At 42.1% G+C, this 27,637-nt stretch overlaps 1 protein-coding gene across 3 annotated transcripts in view; it reads left to right on the forward strand.

Moving 5' to 3' along the window:
• Window positions 1-27,637, forward strand: part of SENP7 (SUMO specific peptidase 7) — a 2,310,641-nt gene that overhangs the window by 216,912 nt on the left and 2,066,092 nt on the right. The window lies entirely within an intron of this gene.

Consider the following 27,637-nt stretch of genomic DNA (forward strand, 5'->3'; position numbering starts at 1 on the left):
GAAACCAGGTACTCCAAACTTGCTCCCATCTGGGAATCACAGTAAACTGCATTTCAGTTGCTTCCATCAAAAACACTGGAATTCATAGGAGCACAGTTCAGTACAGTATTTGTGACAGCCTCACATCCCCCAAACATGGTTCAAACTTCGAGATTCCAAGTCACAAAAATTATTCACAGTACCAAAGTTTCAGCTCAACTAATTCTTCAAGCCTTGAGGTTATGTCAGCAGCAATAATTCTTGTTCTCTTGGCAAGCTGTCACATTAGAATTCCCCAGTGGTGATAGCATTCCAGTGGTCAAGTCTTTAACCGAAGATGTCCGTTCAAATAAGGATCACACAGACATGCGGGAAGTAACTTTGGTGGATAATGTCAGACTAGCTTTCATGAGGCCATCCATTCATTCTCCCTTAGTCCAAAGCCATAGTGACCACGGACTCTTCCAAGCTTGGTTGTGGGGGGAGCACTTCCTGGGGAAAACAGTCCAAGGCGCTTGGTCCCCCGAAGAGGCCAATTTGCAAGTAAATGTTCTGGTGATAAGAGTAGTGCTCTTAAGAGTTGCAAGCTTTTCAGGATGCTTTACCTCTAGGAACAGTTACAATCCAAAAGGACAATATGTCAGTACTTTGGTACATCAAAAAGCAAGGAGGAACCAGGTCATATCCCTTGTGTCAAGAAGCCCTCAAAGTGTGGCAGTGGGCGATCTCATCCAACTGCTTTCTGATAGCAGTGCACAGTCTGGGGAAGTTCAGTGTGATAGCAAACTGAGCAGGTCCTTTCTTCTACCTCACAAGTTGTCTCTCAACAAAAAAGTGATGGAGGCAATTGCTACCACCATTTTGCATCTCCCCTGAAAAAAATGCAGCAGCTTCTTTGCCCTAATCCCCCCGGCAGGGGAATCATCGAGGGATGCTATGTTCCATGATTGGCCCTCCGGTCTCCTCTATGGTTATCCAGCAACACAGTTGATTCCCAGATTCCTACAGAAAGTTACTGGCCTTGGCAGGTTTGGTTCCCCTTCCTTTGGCCTCATCTAATTTACCCACCTTGGATTCTGAATCCAATTTCAGGTGACCTGTCTCACCTGACTGGCGTGGTTCACCTGGATATATCAAACCTGAAGCTGACAGTGTTGGATGTTCATCGTGTTACCCTGCTGCAATCATCAGACTTGGGTTATCCTGCCGTCAGGCGGTCCTGCAGTCGGCCCGAATTCCAAAGTCTTGGTCCGGCGTCGGTTGCTGTCGCTTCTTCCCTGATGTCAGTGTGCCAGGGGTATATGAGGCATCCGACACCATTTTCTTCGGTCTTTCTTGCCGCGCGGTGCCCGAAGTAGAAGCAGTTCGCAAGTGCCGGTCAGCCGACACCTGAGATTTTCGAATCGAGTTTCAGTCCGAAGTCTTCAAAGCTAAGTACCCCGTTGGGGAACCTTTTCTTGCCTCATTCCGATGTCAGAAAAAGTTTGCATTTCTTGTGGGAAGCAAATACCTCATAAGGACTTTCTTTCTTATTGTACTCCTTGCCTAGGCCCAGACTACAACGTCACTGGCTGTCGGTTTTGTGCTAGGTTCAATAAGTGAACTATAAAGCGACGCTTTGATTTCACACGACACTACTTCGGTAGGAAATTTAATTACATTATGCCGTCGGAGCAACCGACTACCGGCGTGCATAAAAAATGCAAAGATAAAGACAGGCAGCCTAGATCCAAGCCAGACTCCGAGGCCTCTGCTAGGCTGGTCGCCAGTCCTCTGGTTTTCAGTGAGGCGCCTACGCAGCCCCTGGCTACCGCAGAATCGGAACCCCAGACCGCTTCAGATTCTCTAGCAGAGAGTTCTAGGCCGACGCAGCCTTTTTCTTTAGGCCCTACCGACGACATTGCAGAAGGAGAAGCCAGTGCTGTAGAAACACCTTCGGTTTCAGAAGGTGTCTTCAGACCGACTACTCTCACCATAAAATCTTATGCTAAGCTTAAGACTTCTCTTAAACCAAAAAAGACTGCACTTCAGTCTCCAGTTCAAGGCCCCATGCCTAAGAAACATATGCTCAAAATGGCTGACGATTTCATTTCTTTAATCAGGGGTTCCCAACCCCCCTTCCCCCGACAAAAGGCCTAGACAAGAGGAGGATTATGCCTCCTCTGATCAAGTGTCTATTTCCTCAGGCTCCTCTGAGGAACAGGAATACTCCTTTCCCCCTTATGAAGATTCTGATGCTGAAGATTCCATTCCCTCAGCTTCTCCTCCTGAAGACTATTCCTTTGGGGAAACCTTACATACCATGAGGGAACATTTCCACTGGGAAGGTCAGGACTACTCCGACTCAAAGAAAAGGCTCTGAGAGTTTCTTTTACTTCCCCAGCACAGATCACTTGCTATCACCCCAGTTTTAGACATTGTGGATGATGTTTGTTTAGAATCTAGTCTAAATCCAGATTCTCTGCCTCCTGCTCCAGCCAAACCAGATAGATACTATAGAGTGCCTGACTCGCACAAATTCCTTTACAAAAGCCCTGTTTGCTGATCCAGAGACAATCTCCCAGGATCCCAAAGTGCCTAAGGCTTCTATGGCCAAAAATCCTGTACCCTCTGAAAGGGACTCCAGAGCACTAGATAGGTGGGGGAAGAAGGTTTACACCTCAGCTACTCTGGCTATGAGAGCACTAAATTGTCAATTTCACATGCTTAAATACCAGCAATTCCTAATGTCTCAAATAAAATAAAAGATGAGCACGCACCGTCAACAGTCTGAATTCAAGGAAATGCAGGATCTGTTGCATGCAGCTGAACAGGTGGGCAAACATACTTTACAATGTGGATTTGATTCCTTGGAAGCTTCCTGTAGAGCAGCTGTTACTGGGTCTGTTATACGTAGACATGCTTGGTTAAAGGAACAAACTCTGCCTGATCATGTTAAAGCAAAGTTACTAGATGCACCCTTACAGCAGGATGTCTTATTTGGGGTTAAAGCAGAAGAGGTTTTAAAGAAAATGGAGGATAAGGCAAAATCTATGCAGACAGTCAAAGATTTCTTACAGGTGCAGCCCCCACGCTTCAGCAGAAATTGGCCAACAAAAAATTGGTCCTTTCCAGCTTCTGACAGACCACAGAGGGGTAAATACAGGTGCCCAAGGGGCAGAGGACAAGCACAAATCTCTTACAAACCTTGCCAATGGGGCACTGCAACACAAAATGGAGGAGAAGACGGGTCCCAAACTACTAGAAGGTGAACACAATGACTTAAACCTCAAACTGCCTAGCAAAACTCTCTTGGCAGCTCCCTTGGGAGGAAAATTAGCACTTTTTGCAGACAACTGGCGTATCGTCACAAAGGACAAATGGGTCCTAGACATTATCTCACAAGGATACAGATTCCATTTCCACGCCTTGCCAAGGATAAAAGGCATGTCAAACCTGCCACAAAATCAATGGGCAGAGGCACAAAAGCAAATTACAGCTCTCATGGACATGAGAGCCATTCAACTGGTACCTACACAGGAGCAAGGCCAAGGATTTTACTCCAGGCTCTTTCTAGTCCCCAGAAAAGACAATGCTTGGAGACCCATTCTGGACCTTACAATTCTAAACACCTTCTTGCAAGTACCCAAAGTCAAGATGCCAACACTACAGCAGCTTCTTCCCATGTTGGGCAAGAAAGCTTGGCTAGTAACGTTGGACCTCAAGGAGGCATACCTGCATGTCCCTATCAGACAAAATTGCAGAAGATACCTCCGCTTCATTGCAGCTTCAACCCATTACCAATTCTCTGCACTGCCCTTTGGCTTATCTGCTGCGCCCAGGTTCTTCACAAAATGCGTGGCACCAGTAATTGCATAATGCAGACAAAGAGAAATTCAAATATACCCTTACCTGGACGACTGCCTCATCCAAGCAGAAAGCAAGGACACACTCTTACATCATCTAGCAATTACTTCAGCCAGAAGAGTCTCAGAGCTTCAGGCTCTAATGGCAGTAAAGCCTTTCCTCATTTTTCATCAAGACAGAGTTTCTCTATGGACTAACCCCTCCTTTATGCCTAAGGTGGTATCCAGTGTGGCCCTAAATCAAACCATCCATTTACCCACCTTCTTTCCAAATCCGAAGAACAAAGGAGAAAGGCTCCTGCATTCCTTGGACATTCACAGGCAGCTAAGTTACTACTTGGATAAAACTAAGGTTTTCAGAAAATCTGACCAGCTTTTTGTATCCTATGCTACAGCATCACAAGGAAAGGCTATTTCATAATAGACCATTTCCAAATGGATAGGACATTGCATACGTTTTTGCTACACCCACCATGGAAAACCAGTTCCTGCTAGCATTAGGCCCCACTCAACCAGGGCAGCAGCTACATCAACAGCCTTCCTCAGGGGGGTGCTTACCAAGGATGTTCTGGAAGCTGCAACTTGGAGTTCAGTGCACACCTTCACCACACTATCACTTACCACTTTACTCTAAGACTAGAGCTGGCTTCGCCACTGCAGTTTTGCAGGGCCTTTTAGCCTCCTCTAACCCTGTTTGACTCCACCTCCCATCCTTAGCTTTGGGATTCTATCCAAGTGTGATGACTGCAGCAGGGTAACACGATGAACATAATACAGTTTTGTACCTACCATAAATGTAGATGTTTGTGTGTATACCCTGCTGCAGTCCAGGTTACCCTCACTCCATCCCTTCTGATCTAACTAAAACCTTTCAATACCTCAAACTCTGATACAACCTTTGTGGTGTACTTGCTTTTAGCTGGAGGGATGTTTTGCTTGTTTTGGTACTATCTACTGACCACCTTTTTGGGGGGGGCACCTGACATCTGGGGCAAGAAAAACTGAAGAAAATGGTGTTGGATGCCTCTTATATACCCCTGGTGCACTGACGTCTGGGAAGAAGTGACAGCAACCGACACCGGAACAAGACTTTGGAATTCAGGCCGACTGCGGGACCGCCTGACGGCAGGATAACCCAAGTGTGATGACTGCAGCAGGGTATACACTCTAACATCTGCATTTATGGTAGGTACAAAACTGTACTTTTCTCCACTTCCATTAATAGCCAAACTATTTTCTCATCTCCTGTCCGCCATATACTTTTGTCTTCTCATAAAGCTTCCACTTGGAAAATCTACAAGCGTAAGTAGAAGTGGTTTGTTTGTTGGGTGGATCAAAAAATTATCAATACCTTTTCAGCCCCTACGCAAAGTGTGTTAGAAATTTTGGCAGAAATTTTTAATGAGGGAGCTAGCTCCTCTACCATTGAAGTTCAGTTGGCAGCAATCTCTACATTTCACATAGGAGTTGACCATTCTTCTCTAACTTCTACTAAGATATGCAAAGCCTTTCTAAATGGTACTGTTTTACTTAGACCATCTTATAAAGATTGTACTCCTCTGTGGGATTTGAACCTTGTTTTACAAGCCTTAATCCATTCCCCCTTTGAACCAGGTGGAAAATGTGATTCTAAATTTTTGACCTCAAATACCTTATTTCTAGTGGCTATTATCTCTGCTAGGAGAGTTTCAGGACTCTAGGCATTATCCTCTAAATCTCCCTACTTGGTTTTCCATAAGGATAGGGTAACATTAAGAACCAAACCCACCTTCCTTCATAAGGTTGTGTCAGAATTCAGTATCTGTCTATTAACTTGCCTGTTTTCTTCCCCAGATATGAAAATAAAGGTGAATACATGTTGCATTTACTAAACATTCATAGACAGCTGCATTTCTACTTAAACAGAAAGACGATAGAAAATCTGATCAATTGTTCATATCTTTTACAGATAACAAATTGGACAAGTCTGTTGCAAAAGTTACATTGGCAAGATGGATTAAGAACTGTATAGCCTTTGTCTATAGTTAATCAGGCATTCCATTATCAAAAACTTAGAAAGCTTACTCTACAAGATCTATGGCAACCTCGTCAGTATTTTTATCCAACCATTCCATGGATGATATTTGCACAGCTGCTACTTGGGCTAATCCTCATACTTTTATTACTCATTACAAATTGGATCTAGTCTCAAGGGGGAAGAGCTGCTTTTGGTTCAACTGTGCTCAGGAATGTCCTTCCTTAGAGTCCACCCAGGATATAAGGTAGCTGGGGACTCTGTCCCAGTGGTTGAGGAATGAATGAAAATTGACAACATCAGATAAAGAAGTTATGTACTTACCAATGACGTTCCATCTGTGTTGTCCATTTTCATTCTTCAACATCCCACCCACCAATCCTCGATCTTTGTCATCCTAGACTTCTGGAAGAATTAAATGCTGTCAAGACACCACTGTATATTCTGTGGAGCCCCAGATGCTGGTTTCCTTTGTTAGGAACATTATTCATATAGTTTCTTTTTATGTCTATTAGCAAAAAAGATCTGATGTATGTTAGAGGTTGGTGCATTGTGGATAGGGAGGAGTTCAAGAGTTACAGTTGGCCATGAGCTATAGTATCAGCCAAGTCAGATCTGAGGATCAAATACAAACCTAATGGTTGAGGAAGACTGTAAATGGACAACACAGATGGAATGTTACGGTAAATAGATTTTTTTCTCCCACCTTTCCAGTTTCGCCAAAGGCAATTACCGCAAGTTTTCCCACAGACCAGATTTACTCTCATGGGACATGGAGAGTTTGATGCACCCCAGTCTAGAAACTCTTTGACTAGCTGCCTGGATGATAATGTTTTGACACCTTTTAGGTACTTTTTTTCTGTGGATGTGCAACAAGTACAAAAAGAGGTGAGAAAATCTTGTACTAGATAATCATGTATATGCAAGTAGAAAAGATTATTTAGTTGGTGCCAGTCAAAAAAATAAGATCCTTTTCAGGTTCAGTTGCTTCTGCTTCTTAATTATTTGTGCGAGTTGACTGTCTAGGGCTCTTCATATTGCCCTGTTAAGGTATATTTGACACTATTTCTGCTTGTCTCCCCTTGGAGCTATCCCTTTGTTATAATGCTCACAGTAAACAGTTTTTCAAAAGGGTTGGCACATACTTGTCCACCTAGAAATTAGGTGGCTCTTCCTTGGGATCTGAGCTTTGAGCTTGAGAATCTTACTCTTTCTCCATTTGAACCAGTTCATGGCTGAGTTGAGATTCTTAACTTGGAAGACTGATGGTTTATCCTGCCAGGGGTAGTCCTCTGTCGGCCCGAATACCAAAGGTGTAGTATTTCTGCGTCGGTTGCTGTCACTCCAGGTCTGACATCAGGTCGTCAGTGGTATAAAAACAGGCAGCTGATGCCATTCCATCAGTCTTTCTTGCAGAGGAGCCCAAAGCAGAAGCAGTTCACACGAGTGCCGGTCAGCCACTACCTAAGTTTTCATTTCTGAAATTGAAGGTGAAGTCTTCTAAAGCTATGTACCCCATTGGGGATCCTTTTTTCTTGCTCTAACTGATGTCAGAAAAAGTTAACAACTGTCTTGCCTGTAGAAAGCAAATACCACACTGAGATTTCCATTCTTATTGCGTCACCTGTTTAGGCCCAGACCACGATGTCCCTCTGTGCCAGTTTTGTGCTTTGTTCAACACCTGAACTATTCATTGTCTGGCCCTTATTGTGGCTAATTACTTTCGCTCTCTACCTCCGTATTCTGAAATGACTTTGGTAAGCCATCCGACTACCAATCTTCTTAAAAAACATAAGGATAAAGACAGTGACAGATCGCACAGGTCCAAAACTGCAGACAGCGCTTCCGTTAAGCTAGTCACCAGTTCGCCGGTACTCATTGAGACGCTTTCGCAGCCCCTGATGCCCGCTTTGATGGATTTGCAGGCCACTTCCGAGACCCATTCGGACTCTAGTATGCCGCAAGACTCTTCTTTGACTACAGAACCTGTGGATGTCTCTACTTTGGATGGGTCTGGAGCCACTGTGCACTTGCTTTTGAGGAAGTTCTTCGCACTACCGATATTCAACACAAACCGACAACTTCTTTTGCATCTTCAGTGCTTTCTAAAACTACAGAGTTTCTAAGGCCCAGAGTACGAGCTACGCCTAAAAAAACGACGACTCAAACTCAAGCGTCTGCTTCCTTGCCACAATCACAGATGCTTAAAATGGTGGAAGACCTTATGCTAATTAGAGGAAGCCAGCCTTCCCCTGCTAAAAGGAAAAGAGACTTGTCCCCCCAGCAGTTTATCTGACCAAGAGTCCGACAACTCTGAGGTTTCTGATTATGAAGATATGCCCTTATCTGCTTATGAGAATTCAGATGCAGAGGAATCCATTCCTTCTGCCTCTCCTCCAGAGGATTTTTCTTTTGGTAAAACCCTACATAATTTGAGAGAGCATTTCCATTAGGAATGTCAGGATTACATTCCAAAGACATGCATCTGGAGCATTTCTCCCCGGGCCTCCGCTGAAAACAGGCTCTGTGGAACCTAGTCGGACATTCCCGGTCAACAAATGTTAAATAAATAAATAAATAAAAATAAATAAATAAATTACCCTCAGTCCAAAAAGAGACTCCGGGAATTTTTAGGTTTACCACAGCACAGACCCTTAGCTATCCCTCCTGTTCTGGATGCTGTGGATGATGTCTTTATGGAATCCAGCCTAACTCCTGATACTTTACCTCCTCCTTCCAGGAAACCTGACAGGTACTACAGAGTTCCTGACTCTCACAAATTTATTTTCAAGAATCCTACTGCTGACCCAGAGGTCATCTTCGAAGGACCTAAAGGAATAAAAGCAACTACAGCTAAGAATCCTACCCCCTTGGACAGGGATTCCCGAGCGTTAGACAGATTGGGTAAAAAGTATACACCTCTGCAACTATTGCCATTAGAGCATTAAATTGTCAGTTCCACATGCTGAAATACCAGCAACATACTCTGGAACTTATTAAGCAAAATTGATCTACCTTTTCTGACTGTGCAGAAAATAAAGAATTACAGGAGCTTATGAGTGGACTGGTGATCCGCTGTGGCAACCCCTAACTGGGAAAAGCCGGAAGAAGAAGATGCATTCTGCAACCCAAGTCAGCAAGCATACCCTGCAATGTGGGTTTGACACCCTAGAAGCATCTTGCAGGTCAGTAGTCACAGGTTCTGTACTTAGAAGGCATGCCTGGCTTAAGGAACAGACCTTGCCAGACCATGTCAAATCAAACTTATTGGACGTACCTCTGAGCAAAGGCAATCTGTGTGGCACCAAAGCAGAAGAGGTTTTAAAAAAAATGGAAGAAAAAGCTAAGTCTATGCAGACAGTAAAAGATTTTTTGCAAGTACAGCCTCCAAGATTCAGTAGGCATTGCCCCTCAAAACATTGGTCCTTTCCAGCCCCCTCAAGGCCACTTCATACTAGACCTAGGGGAAGAAGACCCCCCCCCCAGACAACAATCTCAGGGTATGCAGAAAGATCTAAGCAATGGAGTGCATTCACTTCTAAAACAGGGAGTGCTACGCCACCCCCTTATGGAAAGAATTTACAATGACTTCTCAACTCCTCCCCTCTGCCCAATTGCTCATGCCCCTAGGAGGAAAACTTGCCTACCATGCAAAAAACTGGACCTCCATCACCAATGATCGATGGGTCCTCAGCATAGTATCCCAGGGGTACACATTTTATTTCCACACACTGCCAACCCCAAAAGGGTTTCCAGATCTTCCTCCAAACCAGTGGGCAGAGGCACAAAACCAAGTTCATTCCCTGCAGAACAGATAGGCCAAGGTTTTTATTCCAGACTTTTCCTGGTACCCAGAAAAGAGGCCACCTGGCATCCAATCTTAGGTCTATCCATTGTAAACACCTTCCTGGTTGTACCAAAATTCAGAATGCTCACCCTGCAGCAGCTTCTCTCTATGCTGTCCAAAGATGCCTGGTTAGCCACCCTAGACCTAAAGGAGGTCTATCTGCATATCCGAACCAGGAACTCCTGCAGGAAATATCTACATTTCAGGGCAGGATCTATGCATTATCAGTTCTCTGCACTTCCCTTTGGCTTATCCACTGCTGCCAGAGTTTTCACAAAATGCCTGGCTCCAGACATTGCCTTTTGCAGACAAAGAAATATTCAAATTTACCTGTACTTGGATGACTGCCTGATTCAGGCAGACAGTGAGGAAAAGCTGTTGCAGCACCTGACACAACGAAAAGAAATCCACACTAGTCCCCAGTCAAGAAATTGTATTCCTGGGAGCAAGCTTGGACACAATATTCCAGATGGTATTCCTTACTCCAGAAAAACAAGCCTATCTGACAGGCTACTCTCTCAAATGGCCACCAGAACCCAGTTATTTGCAAGGGAAATCCTGCAGGCTCTAGGGTTCATGGCCTCCTGCATTGTACTAATTCCATATGCCAGACTGCATATGAGGAAACTTCAATGGTACTTAAAAAAGTCTTTGGTGCCAACATTCTCAGGACCTGGAAACTATCATACCTATGATACCTTGTCTAAGGAAAGAGCTTCTTTGGTGGGCAGCAGCATGCAACCGTAAGGGACTTCCCTTTACACAACCCCACACTGCCCAGACCCTGACCACAGATGCATCCAACCATGCCTGGGGTGCAGGTCTGTAAGGCAGGTTCATTTAGGGCCACTGGAGGCCAAATCAAATTCATCTGCACATCAACCAGAAAGAGATGCTAGCTGTTCAGCATGCTCTAACAGCTTTCAGATCCATACTCTCTCCAGGGCCTCTTCTAATCAAAACCGACAATACCGCAATGATGTGGTACATCAGCAAGCAGGGGGAACCCACTCTGCAGCCTAGCTATGACCCTTTGGAACACTGCCTCAGCCATGCATATTCACCTGCAAGCCCAATTCCTGCCAGGCAACCAAAACTCTCTGGCAGACAACTTGAGTGAGCAGAAATCCCCTAGACTCACATGAGTGGCAATTAAACCACAACACCTCCAGCCTCATAACCTAGAAATGGGGTACCCCAAAGGTGGATCCATTTGCCTCCCACAACAGCCACCAGCTCAGCAAATTCTGCACCAGGGAACCTCACAACAAGGCCTGGAAAGTTGATGCCCTATCCTTCCAATGGGTAAACTTCTCAATCTATGCATTTCCCCCTCTACCTCTTCTTACAAGGGTATTACTCAAAATAATGGAGGAAATACCAAGGAAATCCTAATTGCCCCAGACTGGCCACGCCAACACTGGTACCCACTACTGCACAGTCTGTCACCGTTGCCTCCATGGCACCTCCCTCAGATTCCAACTCTCCTGACTCAACAGGAGGGAGAGTTCTTTCATCCACAATTGCAGACCCTGAACCTGGCAGCCTGGCTTATTCCTTGACCACTCCTTCAGTGGCCAGCCTAAGCAAGCAGGTCTTGGACATTATAGGTGAAGCCAGATGACGCAACACTAGAAAGTCCTATGCTAACAAGTGGAAAAGGTATTGTTCCTAGATCCAGGCTAAAGGAGCTGATGATCCAGCACAGCCCTCCTTACCTATCATCCTGGATTACCTAGCAGACCTACTTCACAGAGGCCTATCATTCTCGTCTGTTAAAATCCCTGCCTCTGCCATCTCTGCTCTTTACACCACAGAGCCACCTCTCTTTTCACACCCTCTCATCAAGCAGTTCCTTACAGGGGCTAACAACTTAAGACCACCCAGAAGAGCCCCTACCCCTGCTCGGGACCTTAACTTTGTGTTGGAAAAGCTCATGCTACCCCCCCCCCCGCCCTTTGAGCCTGTAGCTTCAGCAGAGTTAAAATTCCTCTCTTGGAAAACAGCCTTGCTTCTGTCCATCACTTCAGCTAGAAGAGTGTCTGAGCTGCAAGCACTCATGGCTGTGGAACCCTTCATAATTTTTTATGCTGACAGGGTCTCCCTCAAGACTAACCCAACTTTCATGCCTAAAGTGGTGTCCCAGTGTGTCTCTCAACTAATCTATTCATTTGCCCACCTTTTTCCCTAAACCTCAAAATAAAGGGGAAAGGATCCTGCACTCTTTAGATGTACACAGCTCAGATTCTACCTGGATGGGACTAAGCCCTTTAGGAAATCTGACCAGTTACTAGTCAGCTTTGCACCAGGGGCAGAGGGCAAGGCCATATCAAAACAAACCATTTTCAAATGGATAGCACACTGTATCCATTTCTGTTACAAATGCCATGCGAAACCACCCCCACAGGGGGTCGGAACACATTCCACTAGGGCAACTTCCACCTCTGCAGCCTTTCTCAGAGAGGTCCCTACCAGAGACATCCTGGAAGCTGCAGCATGGAGCTCTGTTCATACCTTCACCAAGCATTACCACCTGTCTGTCTTTCCAAATCCACGGCAGGCTTTGCAACCGCAGTCCTGCAGGGCATACTAGCCAGCCCCAGCTCTTCTTGACTGCCTCCACCTGTACTTCAGCTTTGGGAATCAACCCTAGTGTGATGACTGCAACAGTGTAACATGAAGAACATAGTTGTGTTACACTTACCATAAATGTAGATGTTAGAGTGTATTCACTGTTGCAGTCCTGGTTTCCCACCCTCCATCCCCCTTCTCTCTCTCTCTCTCTCTTCCTCACTCTTTACAGGTCTGTTTGGTATTTACTTTCTACTGGTGGTATTCTACCATAACCTAGCTCCCTATTTGGTTGCTCCTGACATTTGGGGCAAGAAAAAGTGATGTTATGGCATTGGCTGCCTGTTCTTATACCACTGATGACCTGACGTCAGTCCTGGAGTGACAGCAACCGATGCAGAATTCTACGCCTCTGGTATTCGGGCTAACTGAGGGCTACCCCTGGCAGGATAACCCAAGTGTGATGACTGCACCATTTAATACACTTGAACATCTACATTTATGGTAAGTGTACACAACTGTACTTTCTATTTATTGCTCTGACAGCTGCACATCTGCCAGGAAAGTGTCTTGAGTTACAAGTTTCTATGGCAAATCAACCATTCATTGTTTTCCACAGGGAAAGGGTTTCTCTGAGAATAAATTTTATCCTTATGCCTAAAATGGTCTAAGGGGGATTCCAATATAGATGCACATCAATCAACAACTTGGTTTCAGCTCTCCCAGCATGAAAAAAGAAATCTGAGAAGATGAAGGCCAGAAACTCTTCATGTTTTAGTAAAGTCAGTTACTGGCTAGTAAGTACACTGCCTGGATGCCAGCAAAGAAGACAGACTATAAGAAAATCAACTATAAAAGGTGAAGAGGAAACACTGACTGGGAAGAATCCTGCAGCTGTTCAACAAAAAGCAGTTCAAGCTCCAAAAAATTGAATGGGATATATCAACTTAATTAACAAAAGGCTGGAAAAATGGAAGAAGCTGTAAACAGCTATTCATATGAACTGATAAAACTGCAAAAATCATAGGTTGAAATGAAGAAAAGGCTGGCTAAGTATGAGACTGCTCAAGAAGAACTGTTTCAAAAAGTTTTAGAGTTAGAGGACATAGCACACAGGGAAAACCTGAGATTTGCTGCTGTACCAGAGAAACAAGAAGGAACCAACTGTATTAATTTTATGAAAACATAAATAAGTAAATGGACTGGTATTCCAAATCAAGATTTGTTATTTTAAAGGGCACATCATGTGGTTCCAAACCTCCCATTAGAATGTAGCCAAGACCTGTATAAATAAAGATGTAGTCATACCAGCAGAAATAATTGATCCTGACACAAATGTGGCAGAAGGGCAAAGTATTGAAAATTGGTGACAGTGAAGTGTTTGTAGAAATGAGTATTCACGGTTTACCAGGTAGAAGAGAAGCAAATTTATCCCAGCAATCAGGGAATGTTGAGAAGCAGGTGTGAGATTGAAGCTGCTGTACCTAACTGTCTCCAAAATTGTTTTCCCTAGAGGATCAAAGTCATTTTTGATGCAAAACAGGCTAAGGAGGCATTACAGATGTTTGTCCAACAAAATGTGAACCATCAAACCTAATGGGGCTTTGCTTCTCATTCTTCAGGTAATGTAGCTTAAATAGATACTTTGCCAATAAAACCTATTTCAGTGTTCCAAAGGAAACTGCGTGCGAGACAGATGAAAACACAGGAACTGAGTACAAGAATCAAAAGTACCTTGAACTTGAATTAAAGTCTGGTATTGGGAGGTGGAGATGAATGGGAAGAACAGCGATATTGAATTTATCGAATCAGTGTGAGACCGTAAAACATCAATCACATTTGCAAAATATGACTTTAAAAGAAAAAGTGAAAAGATTAGACTTTTGTTAACTTGGTTAAATTTGTTTGGGACTGAAATGCATGTGTCCTACTTCATGTCATAAATGTTTGGAAGGACATTTAAAGGAAGGAGGAAAGAAAAAAAGTAACTGAAAGTGAAACAGTTTTGTTAATGGTATTTGTATGTGACATTTCATAATACAAACTGCATGTTATAAAATGAAGTATTTTCAGTTATTGCTGTAAGTGATAAGGGTATGGAAGTAAACAAGTGCCCTTTCTCTTTTATAGTTTAATGATGTAGGTGTTACAATTTAAAAAGAAAAGGCTGTACAAAAGCTTGTTTAAATTAATATGCTGTAAAGTTCAGTTGTTAAGGTAGAGGGTAGGTTGTAAAAGTGCACAGGTTATAATATGTAGAGCTGATAGTCTCTTACTTTTGCATAGCTGAATGTCCGAATTAAGGCCTTTGGTTTAATCTAATAAGTTTTTGTGTAAGCAAGTAAATAAAAGAACATTGACTATAGTGAAAAGTTTTCCTTTGGCAAATGAATATTCAGTATAAGTAGAGAAGTTTGCAGGGCTATGCATTTGGTGTTTGTATTAACATGGAGGCAAGCTGACTATAGGGGGAAGCGGTAAAAGCCAGAACACTAAGTCTAAATTTTAATGCTTCTTAAAAGCATATAAGCTGTTTTTCACAACTGGGTGGGAATTGAAGATAAGAACAGACAGTGATTAGTGTAAGTAGTAGCACAGGCTGCTGTATGCATCTTATCATGGATAACCTTAATTTTAGGTTAAGTTATTTATCCCTATGTGTGCAGTTTTCATTTTGGGGTAATTGTTCCTATCAGGAGGGATTAAAATTCATTATTTGAAGTTTTTTTTTAATTACTAAGTTGTGGGCTGTGCTTTTTTTCTAGGGTTTTCATTAAAACAAAGTCTTGTAAAATGTGACATAAGTTGAAATGGAGATGACAAGAAACAACTGTATGAGACCAACCTGCCAAACATTAGTGGATGCATGTAACACAAATGCTGGAAATAGACATTTAAAAAAGCAATTGTATATAATAGGCGAGAATAAATAACTTCTTATCATAATGGGTATACTAAACATATTATTTTGGAATGTGAATGGCCTCACATATATAGTCAAAAACGTAAGTGTATGAATTATATTAAGAAAAGCACAATGCAAATAGTAATGCTACAGGAGATAAATTTGGAAAGAAATGAACATATGAATTTGATAAAGGATTTCAGGATGGCTGTTTAGCAGAATGTCAGGGACTAAGGAAAAGGGGAGAGCATACACAAATTGCTAGAGACGCTCCAATAGTGATAGAGAGGGGGGAAAAAGATGGTAATGGTAAATTTGTGGTAGTAAGGAGCTACTGGCTAGGGATGAATATTCCACTGACATGTATTTATATTCCACCTAAAACTGCTATTATGGAGCTTAAGAAAATTTTAGAGAAATCAGCTTTCAGTAGGGAATATTACTTGCAGGTAAGGACTGGAACTTGATTTGCAATGCTGAGGATGTGTCTGGGGGATCTAGAAGGGAAAATATAACAAGAGGGTAGATTTCTGAAGACCTTTATTAAAGATGTGGTGTGGAAAATATGGATTTAGTCATAGGAATGTGAAGGGAATTCTCCATATTAGTCCCCAAGGTACAATAACTGGGATAGACTAGACAGAAATTATATTTCACAGGAACATACGTATTTAATTGAAAGTTTTGACACACATTCAATAACTATTTCATGCCATGCACCAATAATAACCAAGATAAAAATGCAGGGTAATGAAATAAAAATGAGACTCTATCGCTTGCTTACGTCCCTGTTAAAAAGAGAGGGATTTAAGGAATGAGTAATGGAACTTATTTAAGAACTATTAGGGAAGATATTTATTTATTTATTTCCAGTTTGATAACCGGGGAAGTCCACTGGGCTCGAAAGCCCGTTTTCAGTGGAGGCCCGGGGAGAAAAGCTCCATGATAATACAATAAAGTAATACATTGCACACAAAAATACAAGCATATATTGATGATAATACATTGTACAAACACAGCAGAAGGAGTGTAAACTAATACATTATACACAAAAACACTCAGAGTTCTAATAGCACAATATTTTAACAATTCTTCAAAGATGAGGTACATTAGGCAGTATACATAAGAAAATCTTGTTTTTATGCAACTATAATGTTAAGTGAAGTAGTAAAGAAGAAGGAAAATATAGAATGAGTTTGAATGTAAGAACAGGAATGCATAGGAGAAGCGAAGGAGAAGCAAAAAGTTTAAAGGAGAAGGGAGGTCAGGAGGAAGATAGCAGAAAAACAGATAGAGTAGAGATCCTTTTAAGATAGAGACCAGAAGAACACCATAAGAAAAAGGCAAAAAGATTCAAATGTGAGACTAAGCATACAGGTGGGCAGAGGGAAGAGAGCACTTGAAGGAAGTAAAGTGTTTAGTCAGGGAGGGGGGAGGAGATAAGAGGAAGAGGGAGGGGAGCTAAGGACCGAGTCTGAAGAAGGGGAACCAGGGGTATGGGAGAAAGGAACTAGGATGAAATAAGATCTAGGTAGGGAGTATACAATTACATTTCCAGTTTTGGGAAAGGTGAGAATGGAGAAGGGATTTGAACTGTTCATAGCTTGTAGTGACTCTTAGGGAAGGAAGAGAGAGAAGGAAGAGATAGAAAATTCTTCTGAAGTTCTAGATAGTGAGTGTGATAAAATGAAATTGAAGTTTAAAAATAAGGTAGAAATAAAAGAAAAAGATATTATTTGGTTAAGAAGTAACAAAAAATATTTAGAGGGACTGACGAAAATTATTTAGAGGGGCTGACAAAGTTTAAAGTGCTGCAGCATAAGGGGAATCTCCCAGAACAAGAATAGACACAACTTCAGAGTGCTAAAGAAAAAGTAATGAGGTATCTGGATATTGTGCACGAGTTTAAAAAGATTACTGTTAAGCAACTGTTTTTATATTAACTCCAGAGCATAAAAACTCTTAACACAACAACCTGGGCAAGAGAAAGTAGAAAGGGTTGTTGCCAAACTTAGAAGCCTATAGCAAGAAAAACAACTAGGGAGCCTATACAGATGTTAGAGATATTTCAGAAATTTTATGAAAATTTGTATATAGCAGAGGAATGTGGAAATCAAAAAAAAAAAAAAAAAAAGTACAAATGGAAATATTTATGTAAGACTTAAGTATGCCAAAGTTACAGGTAGATGAGTGAGGCTCAGCAATTAACAGTTAAGATAGGAGGCGATGAGATAAAAACAGTGACGTATAATCAATCTGCAGGAAAGTCTCCAGGAATAGATGGTTCCTGTGGAAGTTTGGAAACTAGGAGGGAATAAAGTGATATACATCTGGAAGGTTTTGTTTTAAGTGTTTTAAAAGGAGGCAAACCATCACCACCATCTTGGAAGAAAGCTGTAGTGGCTGAATATAGCTGAAGATAGTAAAGACCCCATCCGACCCAGCTTCATATATGCCCATTTCATTCTTAAGCCATGATTATAAAGTTCTTATGTATGTAGTAGTGAAAAGAATAGCAAAGGAGTTGTCCAAAATTGATAGATATGGATCATTGTGATTTTGTGGAGGGAAAGCAAACATTTGATGACATTAACAGAACACTGATGGTCCAGAGAAAAGCAGAATGTAAGAAAGTACAACTTGTTGGTGGGTCTTGAATCCAGGGAAAACATTCAACTGGAAGCATTTGCATTCCCTGATACAATAGTAAGGTTAATTAAGAGGGTGTATGAGGAATCATAGGCAAAAGTTGAAGTGGTAGGGCTCCTGTCTAATAAATTGGGTCTGAGTAGAGGAATCAGACATGAATATCCTCTTTCACTTTTGTTATTTGCTTTGTATTTAGAGCCATTGGCAAAGAAAATAAGGCACTCAAAAATTCAAGGATATGATCGGTACGGTTATAAAGAAAAGTTGGCTTATTTGCAGACAGTGTTATTTTCTACCTAATAAAAACAGAAAAGCAGTGTTGTGGAATATTCTGAGTTGGTTTCAAGTTTTTTCGGGATATAAAACTATAATGCAGACAAAACAAAGGCTATAGCTGTAAACTGCATGCCCACAGAATGAATTGGTTCAGCAATATCCATATTTATGAGGACACAATAAAATGAGTGTTTAGGAGTATGGGATAAAACTGATCATGTTATAGCAGCTAAGAATATGTGGGAAGAGACTAAAAAGATAATATAAAGACTAAGAAACCAAACGTTCTTGTTTATGGATGTGGATAGCAAGATACAAATAGCAGTGAAAATGTTTCTAGTCCCTTTAGTTTCATAAACAGGTCAGGCATATTTTTATCAACCAGATGAGAAGTTATGGACAGTAATTAAAGAGTTGAAGGATTTTTATCTGGGAGGAGAAGAGGGCAAGGGTCAAGTGAGATAAGTTGATTCTTCCATCAGAATAAGGTGGTTTAGGATTACCTGATTTGAATGGATATTTTAGAGCTATACAGTTAAGGCTCATATACCTATCCCAAGCAGAAAGCTATAATTCAAAATGGATGATTATGAAGCAGGGGGACTCTGCCCTTCTGAGCTGGGAATTTCTGGTTAAAGGCTTATAGTGCCTGCATATTTGAACTGCTTCTTACTGAAATTGGTACACCTTGTTTGCTGTAGCATAGACTAGATCCAGGCCTGCTGAATCTAGCTATGTTTGTATAACTTGAGCACTAATCCAGGCATTCTTTAAAGTATTCAGTTGTATTTATTACTGCTTGGTAGTAACTTGATTAAAGTGTAGCTATCATTCTGAGTCTTTTGGATTATGCACTTGGGCTTCAGACCAGATATTTTACATTAAGAAGGTTCGTGGTCTGCACTCTTGTGGGAGGAGAGGCTGGACTCTGTCCTTCTGAGCTGGGAATTTCTGGTTAAAGGCTTATAGTGCCTGCATATTTGAACTGTTTCTTACTGAAATTGGTACACCTTGTTTGCTGTAGCATAGACTAGATCCAGGCCTGCTGAATCTAGCCTTGTTTGTGTGCTTGTTTGCTTGTTATTTCCCTGAAACGCTAATTCCACCTAAAACGCGGCTTTTCAGTGCTTCTGTGGATCCCTAGTGATATCTGCATTGCTTACTGTATTTATTTCCTTGTTTCACTTGAATGAAAGTTACTGTTTGTCGTTTTTGCATTTAAGTTACCTGTAGCACATTGCATTTGTTACCTGGCACTTGCTCACTAAAGCAATTATATAAGTCAGCACTAAAAAATTAAAAGCACTACACCCTCTCAAACTCTCCTTGAGTACCTTGTTCCCCATTGGCCCTTTTTTTTCGATTATAAAGGAATTCCCAATACTATTATAGCATGTCCAAAGGTCAGTTGTCAATCTCCTCTCCGGTCCAGCTGGTGAATCTGGGAATCTTGAGGCAATGTTACAACTGCCTCATGTACACAGACAACCCTCTCCTCCTCCCAGCAAATTCCAACACATGTGAGAGATGCATCCATATAGCCAAACTGGAGGCTAAGCTCTCTCAACTCAGTACTGGCATAACCAGTCAGGAGGAAAAGGAAACCACACTCACTACAATTCCAGTCTCACATAGACCTACCACGACAGCAAACCAAACACATAAACACACAAAAACATACTCGGAGGCTCTAAATAAAAATCTGCATAAGCAGCAGAGACCTCCAAAGCAGACACCCAAGCAACCGCTACCCCAAAACAAAACACGTGCAACACATAGCTCACAAAGCCAGTGTGCTGAACAGTCACAGCCCTTAAGGCTAAATAACACACCTGATACACTTGTAATAGGTGACTCTGTCGTCAGGCACACTGACGTCCCGCTCACCAGGCTGAACAAGGAGAAGGTCACGATGAGCTGCCTGTCAGGTGCTAGGATCCGCCACATAACACAAGCACTCAGGTCACTCCAAGGCAAGTACAAATATGACTCAGTCATTGTCCATGCTGGTGTGAATGACCTGAGACGTACCTCCCTGGACTACATGAAAAGAGACATAGAGGAGCTCTCTGAGCATGTAGCCCAGGCCGGTATGACCCTGACCTTGAGTAGCATCTTACCCTCACCAAGAATTATGCCACAATATGAAGACAAGATGATCAATTTCAACAATTAGCTTAAGTATTGGTGTCATTCAAAGGGGATCCAATGCCTGTCAGCCTGGGATGACATGCTCGACAAGCCACGATGCTTTGCTAGGGACAGCTTGCACCTATCACTCCTGGGCTTTTGGATATTAGCAAAGGCTGCTACCCCCATAGTGCCTTTTTTAGGCAAGGCTCAAAAGACAAACCCACCTCCATAGGTATCACAAGGGATAAGAAACTAAGAGTAGTGCTACTCAACGCCAGAAGTCTAAACCTCAAGATGCATGCACTCGAAACTCTCCTTAGCATAGAGAACATCGATATCTGTGCAGTAACAGAAACCTGGTTCAGGGCTCCCGAGAGCATCCCAGCACTACCAGGTTATACCTCATACCATGCTTTTCGACCCCAAAACTTGGACCGAACCACAAAAGGAGGGGGGAGTATCAATATTCGTCAAAGATACCCACACCTCCAGGTTGGTGGCACAGCACAAAGCATCAGAGACTATCCATGTGCAACTAACAGTGGGTAAAACTGCCTTCCAGTTTATAGCCTGTTACAGACCACCCTCCCAAACCCAAAATTTCCACTCGGCCTTCCTGAGAACACTGGAAAATATGAAGGTCTCTCCAAACACCATTATATTGGGCGACCTGAACTACCCAAACATAGACTGGGAGCATTACTCTAGCTCCAACACCCTAGCCCAAAGGTTCCTAGAATTTATAAACTCAAATGCTATGGAACAACTTGTTACCACTCCCACAAGAGGGGAAAACATACTGGACCTGATCATCACCAACATTGGGGACTCTATGCTCCAGACCAGAAGTGTATCCCTCACTGGTAAGATCAGACCATAAACTAATCTCACTGGATATTCACATCCCGATCCCACTCCCTGCCCAGAAAACCACAGTGAAAAACTTCTCTAAAGCAAATTTCACACTCCTCAAAACCGAGGTGGAATCCTTCAAAGCCCCCGGGCCTGTGGAAAATACGGCCCAGACCGCAGAATCCTTTATAAAAGCATTCTATGAACACCTTCAGGAATGCATGAATCATGCAATCCCAAGTAAAACCAAGACCCAATCCTCCAAAGGCAGACATCCTGTCTGGTGGACTCCAGCCATAAACAAACTATACAATAGAAGGAGGAAGCTACTACATGATAGAGCAAAATCCCAAAAAGGGAAGGCATCTCTGATCAGTATTAGCAATAACTATGGGCACTCCTAAAATCGTCTAAGGCCAGCTTTGAGAGAAAAATTGCACAGGACACTAAGGATAATCACAAGGCTTTCTTTAGTTATGTTAGGAACCTGGGTGGGAATTCCCAGATATGCTCAGAATTAGTCCAAAATGACAAAAAATACACCGAACCCACAGACATTGCCAACATCCTAGCTGACAGGTTCAGCGCAAACTTCTCCCACCAAAGGGCAAATATCTATCCCAGCAGAGTGCTGCCCCTGACATCTCAGATGCTCAGGTAAGAGCCCTCTCCAAAGCAAAAATACAGCATCAATGGGACCAGACGGTGTCCCGGGCTGCGTCCTACATGAACTCCAAGAAGAGCTAAACCCAAACATAAAACTACTGTTCAATCTCGGCCTTACTACAGGATATGTACCCAAAGAGTGGCATACAGCAACGGTGGTCCCTCTCCACAAAGGTGGTGCCTCAACGGATCCTGGAAACTATCACCCCATAAGCCTGACTAACTTGGTCTGCAAAGCTATGGAAAGGATCATCATGGACCTTATAAATAAAGATATTGGGGACCTACAGACACTGGATCCTACCCAGTTCAGCTTTAAGGGCAGATCCTGCCTCTTAAACCTGGTCGATTTCTTTGAAACAGTCACCAAGGCCATTGACGAGGGGAAGGTGGTCCACACAGCCTACCTGGACCTCGCAATAGCCTTCGATACAATACCCCACTCGGGCATTATAGATAAGCCCACCAGCTTAAATATAAACCCATATGTCACTAGATGGGTTGCAAACTGGCTCAAGGGCAGAACCCACATGGTTAGAATTGCTGGAGCCATGTTAGACTCCAAACTAGTTACAAGTGGCATCCCACAAGGCTCAGTCCTGGGACCTCTCTTGTTCGGTATATATTTCTCAGAGGTACAGGCCAACACGGAAGGACTGTGGCTGACCAAGTTCACAGATAACTGCAAACTGGGCGCCATAATCAACTCTCCAACCGACACAAGCATCCTCCAAAAGGGCCTCATAGAAACAGACAACTGGTGCCAGAGCCATGGCCTCAAGCTAAACACCAAAATGTGTATAGTCATCCCCTTTGGCAAAAACAAAGTGCCCACAAATTACCACATAAGTGGTAATCCATTAAGTATGGAAGAAGTAATTAGGGACCTGGGGACCCAAGTTGATAGCAATCTCTCATTTGACAACCACATGGCCAAAGTGGTTAGAAAAACATTTTATATAGCCCACTTAATCATGAAGGGATTCACATCTAGATCAGGGGAGGTCATCGTGCCTCTTTACTCATCCCTCATCAGGCCCATAATTGAGTACAATGCCCCTTTTGGGATGTACCTTACCAGACACCTGCAGCAACTGGAAAGACCCCAAAAGTACCTCACCAAGAGGATCAAAGGGCTCAAATAGATGCCATATGCTGCCCGGTTAAAGAAACTCCAGCTCTACTCGGTGACATACCGCCTGCTCAGAGGCGATCTGTGCCTGACGTATAAAGCCATGTCCAACCCGGAATTAATGGACATGCTGCACCTCAGAAAATCCAAATCCCATCGAATTACGCGATTGAGAGACTTGAACCTCAGCACTGAAATAATTAGGACATGCTGGAGGGACAGATTCATAACCCAGAGGTTCCCTTCACTCTGGAATAAAATCCCAGTCCAGGTTAGGCAGAGTCCCTCACTGACTCTCTTCAAGAGGAATCTTGATGAGTGGATGGGGGATCGTAGGTTTACCCCAGGTATCACTTCTGTGTCACTGTTAGACAGAGGCGCAGTATACTAACCTCGAAAAAGGGCATAACAAAATTAATTTAAAATGGGTGGCGAAAGCCAAACACACTCTGGCTAGGCTTATAAATGCCCTAGGGCAGATAGCCTAGTATGAACCTATGAAATTCAAGAAATAAGAATAGAATGGGATTTTGGGTGTTGATCCTTGAGGAGTATAACAGCCATACAGAATATTATATTCATACAGTAGCAGAAATTATTTTAAGAACTAAGCTGATGCAAGAATGGAGAAAGGAGATTCTGCTTATAGGGATGACTGCAATTAGGGGTATAGGGAATATGCAAGAGGGGCCGGGAACTTGCTGGAGAAAACTGGCAAAGGGACCAAGGTGCTGGGATCAAATAATTAGAGAGCGAGGGAGAACAGAATGTGAAGAGCCATGAAGATATTTGGACTGCAGGCTGGAGACTGCCATCCCTGTCGGGATCTGATATCAAAAGTATAGGCCAAGAGAAAGGGATGGGGGAATCCTAAGTGAAAGACTTGCTGTGGTAGAGTTTTTAGTTAAATCTATAACATAAGCTGCTGTTAAAAGGGATAATTAGTATGGCATATAAAATTTTGCATAATAACTATAGGACTCCGTTGGAGGCTAAAAGATTAGAGAGATTGGATAAGCAATTCACAAGGAAATAATGGGAGGACATTTGTATGGCTCCCAAATATGCAGCAAAGTCTAGAAGATTTAGGATTTTTTTTGAAGTGTTTGCATAGGTCTTCTTATACCCCTAGATGACTTCAAATAATTTTCCTTCAGTAGATGGCAAACGGAGATGTGATGGGGGGAAAAATGAGGTAACTGGGAAACATATGTTATGGGAGTATAATGAGTTGGGAGAGTTAAAAAATTCCCTGCAGAGTACTCTGTTAAAAATATTGGGTGAGTAAATTGTTGTAACTAAGGAAATTATTTTTGAGCTGGGATACAGGATCTGAATTGCCTAAACATAGTGAGGTCTTGTTGAGTTTAATTCTGGTGGCTGCCCTTAAAAAATTACCAATTACCAGAAGATCATGGAAATCGGAGTCTAAACCATCTGTACTTGAATTTGTGTATATTGTTACAGATATAAAGAACTGGAAGTAGAATCTTAGTAGCAAACTACATAGAAAAAATGGAAATTGTGGGAACAATACATACATAATAATGTTTTGGAGGAGGGAGGTTAGGAATTGAGTAATTCATGTAATGATGGATGGATTGATGATAATTGTATAAAAGCATGTATGTTATGTGTAATGTTTGTACCTGTGTCCATGTTAACAATTGTTTTCTTTTTATATAAATGTTTGTCTTAGGTGATAATTTAATAAAGCTGTTAAAAAAAAGGTGATCTCACGGGTTTACTTTAAGCAAGAATGTTACTCTCCCAGTTTTCTTAACTGAACCAAAGGAGGAGGAAGAAAGGATTCTTCACACTCTAGATGTCTACAGACAGCTCTGTTACTAAACTGAAAAAACTTAAGCCTTCAAGAAAGCAGATTGGCTGCTTGTCTGATATGTAGAAAAGAGGGAATAACAGCCATTTTCAAAATAGACCATTTCCAAGTGGTTGCTTCATACTGTTGTATTTTGCATTTTCCGCACAATAAACCTCCTCCAGACAGGGTTGCAGCCCATTCCACAAGAGCTTTGACTTTTTTGGTGGCTTTCTGAAAAGGGTGAACTCTAGATGTATTCTAGAGGCAGCATCAATGTCCTCTGTACACACTTTTTCAAAACACTGGGAACTGGATTTGTTCTCAAAGTCCAAAACAGCTTTGCTAGGAGCATTCTCCAGATGCTCCTGGAGTCTTAACTTAGTGGCCTCCTCCTTTTTTCCCCCCAAGCTGTGGAAATCTACTTGTATAGCTTAGGCAACTGTGTCTGTGATCAGTGTTTGAAAATAGTACAGTTGTGTAAGTGAAAGTATGCTATAACAGTAGATGTTCTAATAGATCGTTGTTGCAGTATCCTCTCCTTTCTCGTGACCCCCTTTTATTTATTTATTTGTTTGTTTTGTGGCTGCAATGGTGTGGATTTGTCTATCCTTTTTTCTATATAGTTACTGTTTGGTTTGTTTCTTAGAATTGTTCTTCAGGGCTGTTGCGAGCCACCGGAGCAAAAAAATGCTCTGAAGCTCTCTGCAAGCCAAATGTCTTTTTTTATGATGCTGTGCTTGAGCGTCTGACAGTTGGAGTGCATGGAGGGTGCTGCAACAGTGATCTCTTAGAACATCTACTGTTATGCTAAGCTTCACTTACAAACCTGTACTTTCTCATGGTCACCCTTCAGTCTTTTTTTCCTTTGCTCTCCAGAGCAGACTGGATGCATTCTTTAGATTTTCTAGGAGCTTATTTATCTGCACATGGGCATGACGTACTCCAAAAGGTTCCTCTGTTTTTATGTTGGAGCCAGTCCATTTGAGAAGTTGTCCCTTCTCTTCATTTTCACTTCACATCTCAGGAAGTTCATGAAATGTGTGATCAGGCTTACAGACACTTGCTCAGATCACCAAAGTCCAACTTTTAGTTGCCTGAGTGTACTGGGTCAAGCTGGCATATTTGTGTGTGTTCTTACTTATTCATATGTAGAGGATGTTGTTTGTTTTCTTGCAAGTTAACAAGGTCTGAGTGTTCTAAAATGGGTTTTCCTTGGAGTGCTTGAGAAGGTGTTACACTGCCTGTCAGTGATCAGTGTTCACAGTTTCTGTAGGGTGCAGTGACCTCAGAACAGAGTAAGGCGAATACAATAAAAGGATGCAGCAAAAAAAATCTTTTTTTGTAATTGTGTATGTCGGGTATATTCAATGTGAGAATTTTTTCTGTGTTTTTTTAATCTGCTACTGTCTGCCAGTTATTCTTTCTGCAGTCAGTTGTCCTGTTCATTTCCAAGTGGGACAAGAACCAATCTAGGGAGACAGTTATTCAACCAGACATCAGGGACTTTGTTATTTTTAGCCCTAACACCTCCCTTTGTGGCTGACTTGAATGTGTACACTTGAAAATGTTAAGGCCTTCAGTGATTTCTGCATGGAGATTCATGTTCCATTCATTCCTCATAAAGTCTGCCGCACAAATGTTGTTTTAGTGCCATGTCTATATTCCTGGCCCTTGCTTTGCATGTTGTGCACCTCTGTCTCAAATAGGTGATAAAATTGCAGAAGATCAGACCATCTCTTCCTACCCCAGATGAGCAAGCTAGCATTAGCTATCGACAGTCACCCTTTCCAATGGACTCTTCCAGCTCTCGATTCACTAATTGATCTCGGGCAGTCTGAGTCATAGTCAAGGCTTTGCCTTTCTACACAGTGAAGTCAATCTTTGCAGCCTGTTGTGACCCCATTTGTGTGTTATGAAGTTGGATGAAGTGAGTTTACATAGCGTAACTGCTTAATAATCATGTCCATTTTCATGAGGTTGCAAGGAAATAAACCATTTCCCTCTGTAGATGGCAGGCTCCTAGTGGCTGACAGCAAGCATGTCTTGTACAAAAGAAGGATGTTCTGCTCCAAACTTTTCAGTTTCTGGAATTACTGTGCATCATGTGGAGCCCCATTTGACTCCATTTCATCTCTTGAATTTTTTAGGCTGTTCCCTAGACATCCAGATATTTACGTCATTTTTACTGCAAGAGAGATGATCTAATATCCTTTGTTTTGTATCTCAGATTGTAGTACCCTTGCTATTTCATTGAATCTTTGCTGCAGGGCTCTAGGGCTAATGTCTTCTTTAATGACTGTGGTTCCTTTTCTAAAATTCTAAAATTTTACGCAAGAATGTGCAATTAGACATTGAGAATGCAGTACTGATAGGATTTTGACTCACTTAATGCCCTAATGTCCAGCAAAGATATCAAGTGTTTGAAAAAAGCATTTCTTGTGTGATACCCAAATAACATCTTATTGGGCAAAGCCATCATTCTCCCAAAGCAAACCTCTGACCACTGATTTCCCCATCTTGGAGTGTTATGATCATTGCAAGTTGGTGATTTGATACAACCTTCTGTAAAATGTTTCATTCTGCCTTTGTCACTTCATTTAATTTTATTTTTCTAATGATGCCATAGTTTCTCACTAACGGAGCACAGGTTGTTATACTTGAGAGAAAAAAAAAAACACCAGCAGCTGGACGACCATGGAACTTTAATAACAAAGTAAAAGGTAAAAACTACAAACTCTTTGCAGTTTTTAGCTTTTACTTTGTTGTTAAAGTTCTGTTGGTCATCCAGTTGCTAGTGTTTTTTTTTCCCCAGATTTTATTGCTGTTTACATCAGTACGTGGTGTTCTGCTTATTTGTAGGTTGTTAAACTTGCACATGTCCATGTTAACCTAGTTTTTAAATAGTTAAATTTTTGTCCATAAAACTGAATTGCTATTTCTTTACAG

The sequence above is a fragment of the Protopterus annectens genome, chromosome 5.part0 (assembly GCF_019279795.1).
Source record: "Protopterus annectens isolate FY-2018-M chromosome 5.part0, PAN1.0, whole genome shotgun sequence".
Lineage (NCBI taxonomy): Eukaryota > Metazoa > Chordata > Ceratodontiformes > Protopteridae > Protopterus > Protopterus annectens.